Below are 7,269 nucleotides of genomic sequence, written 5' to 3'. Positions count from 1 at the left end.
TCTTTCCCTTTAGATTTATGCATGCTCTTTGATTTTAGATGTAAAGACCTCCAACACTCCACCCATGCGCAAATATCTACCATTGAACTTGCCAAACTTTCAAAGCTCAAACTATAGTTTATCTATCGTGCCCTTTTGTTATTATCTAGGCATTAACCAAGAATTCAAAAATCCTAATTCTTCTAGCGGTAGGCTAGTAAACCAGCTTTACAGATGTTGCAACTCGATGGTAGTTGTGAAAATTTTATGAATATTGTGGGCATTCTTTTGATTGTTTCTCAAACTAGAAAGCACCCGACAGCCACCTCGAGAAAATATTACATCAGGAATCTAAACGTAGTTTGCGTTCGGAGTCTAATGGTGAGGCGTCACGTGTCAAGTGGGTCTGTCGTAATACACTGTCATTAGTCGATGTTAAAAACGGTGGAACCCACTTGACACTTGACACCTCACCATTGGACTTCGAATGTATTAGGAGTCCTGATGTAATATTTTTCCACCTCGAGTTCAGCAAACCCAATTTCTGTCGTGCCAATATTTGACGGATGGCCGCTTCTGTCGACCAGTTAATCCCACAATGCAGTTTCGCCCTTCCCTGTCGCGCGAAGATTGCATCGACCTCCCACCAGCCGACAAATTTCCTGACAGAGTCAACACAAACGATGGGTCGACAATTACATTCCAGTCGGTCAACCACCTCCGAAGTCGGTGGCCATTTTCTTTTGTGAAAGTCTGGTGGCATCAACCTTTCAATAGATTAATGTCTATGGTCATTAGGAAAGGAAAGGTCTTGACATAGTTTCAACGATATGGGGCCGGACACAAAACCTGCAATTATGATATTGTTTATGTTTATCCTCTGCTTTGTCCTTTCGGTGTAGGAGAGAAGTTTGAGCGAAATGGTGGAGTTTGTTGCTGACGGGTCGACGACGATGAAAAGCTCCAGAAGATCTATGTTTCTAATCATCATAAAGAAGATAGAATTATGCACATCTGGTACCAACCTTTAATATCCTCCGTTCCGTGATTAGAATTGTCAAAATGATTCTTTGTTCATGTACAGCTCGTGTTCGGCTCGCTAAGCAAATGAGCTGAGCAAGAATATATATATATATATTTTTTCGAAATATAAATAAGCTGAACACGAATAATGATATTTTTTAATGAGTTAAACATGAGTTAAGTCTGAGCTCGCCTGTGTGTTCAGACTCATTTACACCTCTATAGAGAGCCACCTAAGCTACCTCCGCCGATCGAACAAGCTAGCCACATTGGCCACCTAAAAAGTTCAAAACGAGGAGGATGACAGCTTTTATTTGAAGAAATGGAAAAAGAAAAAAGGTACAAGAAGAAAGTACAGTAAAGGCATATAATATAATAAAAGGTATAGAGGCTATTTATATCGGAGCATGATCTATGAAGAAAATTTTAATGCTTATAAGCTATAGGATATATGGATATCAGTTATTAAAAACCTCCCTAACAGGCCACCTCATTGCTCCGGCTGGCCACCGGCCACCTTATTTATTCAGCCGGCCACTGGTCATCCTCTTCCACCCAGCGGCGCATTCTTTTTTTGGTTGCTCAATTGTTCATAATTGCCCAGGGGAGATAAAGAGAGATACTTGTATGCATCTGTGCGGAGAGGGATGGTTAAACGAAGTAATTTGATTCTTCAAAGAGGTATGGCTATTTCGGTTTTTTATTGCAGCTAAAAACTCATTGATAAGCCAACAAAACTAACGATATTGCAGCTAAAATTTTTTCTTATATTTGATATTCCAAATGAATACAATGACTACTCCTTATTGGCAAGAATTTAAGGCATTTATTTCATGAATTCTGCTTTCTGCAATTTACACCAGCACTCTTGGATCCGAGTAAAAAAGAATGACTAACAAATGACAGTCTTTGACATCTGATCAGCAATAAGGGCCGATGCTTTCTGCAATTTACACCAGCACTCGAGGAGCTTGGATCCGAGTAAAAAAGAATGACTAACAAATCACAGTCTTTGACATCTGATCAGCAATAAGGGCCGATCAAGGAACTTTTCTCATCATGAGATAAAGTTTCGTAGTAGTGACAAGCTCCGAGAAGGGTACGACAAAAATAACCCCATAAAAGAGTATAGGCGGTCTCCTCCCATTGAGAGGAGACCCAACCTAAGAAGGAGACCAAATCAAGTGACCATTATCCACACGAATGAAGGGTTGTAATCCAACTTCAATACCCCGAATATTTGTTGGTCGCGACATAAGCTCCCTTGTCAAACAAAAGTTAACGAGGCGCAACACCAAAATCGTTCGACCAATCCTACGAGCCATTCGACCAAACAAAAGCAGACGAACGCAACACCAAGATCATTCGGCCTATCTCACAAGCCATTTGGCCAAACAAAAGTGGACAGCAGCTGTGTCAAGGTCCTCTGGTCGATCCTCTAAACCACCTGGCTAATTAAAACTGATCGGTCGAGACACCAATCTCACAAGTCATTTGGCCAAACAAAAGTGGACAGCAGCTATGTCAAGGTCCTCTGGTCGATCCTCTAAGCCACCTGGCTAATTAAAACTGATCGGTCGAGACACCAAGATCAGCTGGTCGGCCCCTCTATTTACACAACCAAATTGTGTTCATCTTCGAGGATGATTCCTTACCATGTAGCGACAAGTTTTATGAGGGGTAAAAGACAATCATCCCAGAGGTTCATTCAATGATTCAGAGCCAGCGAGATAACCCAAAAAGCTACTCTAGCAAAGCGCAAAGAGCGCTAAACATGGAGCATGATTAATTCATGTGATTATATTTTTTGTTTTAAAATAATTTTCTTGTCATTATCATAGTCTTCGCAGTCAATAAGCAAGGAAATTGGAGAATTTAATATGTGTACATAAAAATAGTCTGCATCTCAAGACAATCTAACTGTCCGGATAAAAAAACTAAAAGCAGCTTGTACTGCACTCTTTAAAATAAGGGTAACTATGTAATTTTATATTTTATCCTTTTTTATCTTCTATAAATAGGGAACTATTAATGTAAAATGGGTTTTTGGTTCCGCTCTCTTGTAACCCCTATTTTCATGGACTGAAAATGAGTGCAAGAGACCTGAGAACACTACATTCACCACTATGAGGCAAGTCTTGCTCTACTCCTCATCCTCTCTCTCTCTCCTCCTCATTTCCTCCCTCATTCCCTGCATTCTATTCTTTAGGCAAGATCGGACAAATTTGATCTGAAGTCAAAATCCTAATTTGCAGAAGGCTAGAAATGGAGTAAAGTTTTGGGTATTTACTTGTCTCGTCTCCTCGTCTCCCATGCTGGTGGAAGGCATAAGTCAAACCTTCTCTGAAGACAAGAAGCGTGGTGGAGGAATGAGCTGAAGGAATGAGATGGCCGGTCGTATCTTTGGATTTTGACCAAATTAGCTTAGGAAGAAGGAAGCAGGGATAGAAATGGAGGCTTGAAAGGGAGTAAGGTTTCGAGTATTTACTTGTTTCATCTCCTTTACTGATGGAGGGCGTCGATCAAACCTTCTTTGAGAACGAGAAGCCCGACGAAGGAATAAGGCAGAGGAAGGAGCCGGTAGGTGTCCATTTGGGACAGCTGGTCGTGTTCATGTCTAATCCAAAAATGTGACCTGATTAGACATGACCCAAATAGGGTCAACACGAACCAACCCGAACAATAAAAGGTCGAAAACTAAAACTCGAACCCGAGATTCACTCTTTAACCCAAATCAGACCCGAACTTTCTTACTTAGTTGGTTCATGTTTGAGTTGTCAGGTTCAACCTAAACCCAACCCGAATAATAAATGGACCGAAATCTTTGAACCGAACACGATTCAAAAATTATTCAGGTCAAGTCAGATTTTTTTAGTCGAGTTTGAGTCGTATTGAGATATCAGGCCAATTTTTGACACCTTGGTAGCCTGAGGAAGAAATGGTCAATTTTGGTGTGATGAGCTTGGAAAAAAGGAAGCTAGGTAGACAGCGGATGGAAGTAATAGACGAAGGGGTTAGAAAAATTCGGAATAAAACATTTTAGGTGATAGTTCAGTAAATAGCGAAGTTTAGGTGGAATTATAAATATCAGCATTTGATTCCTTAATTCACTAAAAAACAAATGCTATGCAGTCTGCAATGCGAACATGCAGGAACTAAAGTTGCTAGTCAATTCGCAGAAACTAAAGTTCCTGGTCAATGTATATATATAGCACACACACCCACACGTTTAACAATAAGATTAATGTACTTTGTTTGTAAGGTTCCCATTGAAGCGAAAAAAAAAAAAAAAAAATATGATGTTATGCTACGTCAAAAAAAAAATACAAATATTTGTTACATGTTATATGGAGAAAGTATGGAATAACGTCGAGCCGAATTGAATGACAGATCTACAATGTCCAACTAAAACTTGTCCATCCATCCAGTTCATCAAGTAGTACCATGATCAGACCCTATTTTGATGAGTTTAATAGCCAATGAAACTTTTTGACCTAGAATTATGGGGAGATCAATTAAGGGAGATTTTGAGTAAAAAGAGGGGATTATGACCTTGCTTATTTATTAATGATAAATATATTTTAAGATAAAAATTCAGATGTTGGTAGCATGAGCCTAAGAGTAAAATGGATGGGGCCATCAAATATTGAATCGTAGTCTAATCCTATGATAGTCCTCTCTAATAAGAGTGATCATCTTACTAGTAAGATCTCCTTTTCGTGCAATGAGTGAATTGTTAAAAATAATACAAGGGCTTAAACGTACGTAGATAGTTTAGTTAATCTTATGGTTTCTAATTAGTTAACCTTAGAATTTTTAAGCCCTTGTATGGTTTCTAATTAGTTAACCTTAATCTTATGGCTTGACCTCGCTTAAACGGTTGTTAGTTAACCTTATGGTTTCTAATTTAACTAATTATCTTAAATGTTATAAAAAAATAAAATTAAATGTGATGAATTTGGGAAGGTTTTTTATTCATGTTATAAAAATATATATAATTTGGAGATTTTAGAGAGCCTTTGGAGAGGAGATTATAGAAGGAGGTTAAGGTTTATAGAGAGATTTTTTCTCCTCTCAGATTTCCTTTTCCTATTTTTTTGAGAGAGATTTGTAAGAGAATTTAGAAGTTGTTCTTATAAGAGATGAGATCAAAAGGGCTGTAAGTTATTTTTATCTCAATAAAAATATTTCTTGTAGATTTTATTTTAAGAAAATTGTCTTCACTTTTCTCTTGAGTCATGAGTAGCTAAACATTTTTTCGTGCCACAATGATTTTTGGGGTGGATTTCTTGGAATGATATTTATTCCTGATTTTTCATATCATTTTATGCGCTTTAATTTGTTAAACTTTGTTGTTTAATATTCTGGACTTTTTTTACTCCTAACTTGGCCATTTAGGACATTAAAATCCATCGTGATCTATGACTTCGACAGAAGCGTGGTATAACAATCAAGTTAACCATTCTTATTTTAATTGGATCTTGCAATAAGTTAAAGGAATTTGAATTTATTGGGGTGTCATAAAGATAGGTGGAACATATTTTTGTGGAATTCCAAATCTTTTTGGGACCTAGGCATCAGTTTAAGAAGAACTTCATGTCCACGAAAGAGAAGTTTGAAATAGGAAAGATAGATACATAATCTCACCAAAGAAAGACAACACTGGAATCCAACAAACACCAAACAACAAGAGAGAAAATTCTCACTCAAATATCTCATTCAAAATAATTACATGTCAGCCCTATTTATAGAGATCACAATGATAAAAATTTAATAAAAGGACGAGAAAATGTTGAAGGGTGGTAGTTGGCCATAGTGGAGGAAGGTGTTAACCAACTTTCTAATTTATTACTTTTTATGACCAACCATAAAAGCCTCCAAGATTGAAAATTCAAAAATTTTAAAAACTAAAATTGGAATATAAATAATAAAACATAAATTCAAATATTTCTTCTTGACAGGGCGATTGTAACAATTCTTGAATATGCCCTTAATTGGGCACTTTCTTGGGCTCTTATAAATGGACTTTTGGCTTCATTTAGTTGGTGTGCTACATCACTTATTTAATTGTCCCTTGCATCATTGGAAGATAGCTACAAAAATACTAAGAACACATTATGCTTTTTTCCTTCATTTGAGTTAAATTCTCATGTTTGTGCCTTTTGCTAAAATGATTGACTTCCCAACAACAAGGTTTCAATTCTCTATGCTAAAATGTATATTTGTGAAGGGTAAGAAAGAAAGCAATCTAAAGAAAGAAGTAATAAAATAAAATTTCTATAGGAATTTACCCATATTTCTCAAAAGGTGCTTCCTTATATTGCTCTTATTCTTGCTCATTATAGAAATCCAACTCATGATAAGATAGGTACCTATCAAAGTGGTTCTAGTTATAAATCTATTATTGGCTAAATTCAAGGGGATAAGTGACTATGTCGATTTCTTCACTGATAGGGCAAGAATCAAGGGTTTAAAGAAGTGATTTTTTAGAACCCTAATTATTCTTAACTATTTTCACATTTCAGTTTTTGTTCGATGAGCTCATGGGAGATGACCATATGGTAAATTAGCTTAATGTGGGCGAGTTTAATCTGAATGCCAATCTATCATGTGGTATTACAATTTTTTTCCTTATGTTGAGATGAAGTTGTTGTACTTATAAGTGTGGGCATGAACTTGCTTATTGTTGGCACTTTAGTTTTGAATTTTTCTTATTCTATCTAATAGTTTAAAATTCTACAACATTAGATATCACATTCTTTTTCAAGTGTCTTTCTAAAGGGACTTCCAGTTATAATTTCATTTGTGGTCTTTGCCTCATTGTGAGTAGGTTTGGGTGTCAATAATGTGAGGAGATATGAGAAACCCTTTATGGTGTTAACGGTACGCGAAATACTTTTTTGGATTTTTAAGGTAAGCTTCAATCTTCATAGGTGGTTCTTTCTTAAATTACTCCTTATTTTGGATAGCTTCCACTATCTAAACCATCAAGACTCTTAATAGAGTTTTTTCTGACAGTTCATGGTTGGGCAACAGATGCTTATTGCAGCGAACTGGTAGTTGGTCAGGATATCTAAGTTATCCTAATTGGTTGTATGTCTTGCAGTCCCCCTGTGGTCTAAGGTTGACTGATGATGTTCATATCATGGTATGGTAAAAAGGACGTGAGTCATCCCTCAGCCTCCACCTATTACCTTAAGGGGCCATCTTATTCAGGTAGCAGGTGGAATGCACTCTTTTGGAATATGTGAGGGTGGAGTTGTATTC

The sequence above is a fragment of the Phalaenopsis equestris genome, unplaced genomic scaffold (genome assembly GCF_001263595.1).
Source record: "Phalaenopsis equestris unplaced genomic scaffold, ASM126359v1 Scaffold000267, whole genome shotgun sequence".
In the NCBI taxonomy this organism is placed as follows: domain Eukaryota; kingdom Viridiplantae; phylum Streptophyta; class Magnoliopsida; order Asparagales; family Orchidaceae; genus Phalaenopsis; species Phalaenopsis equestris.
The sequence above is the reverse complement of the archived record's forward strand: the minus strand, read 5'-3'. Positions refer to the sequence as shown.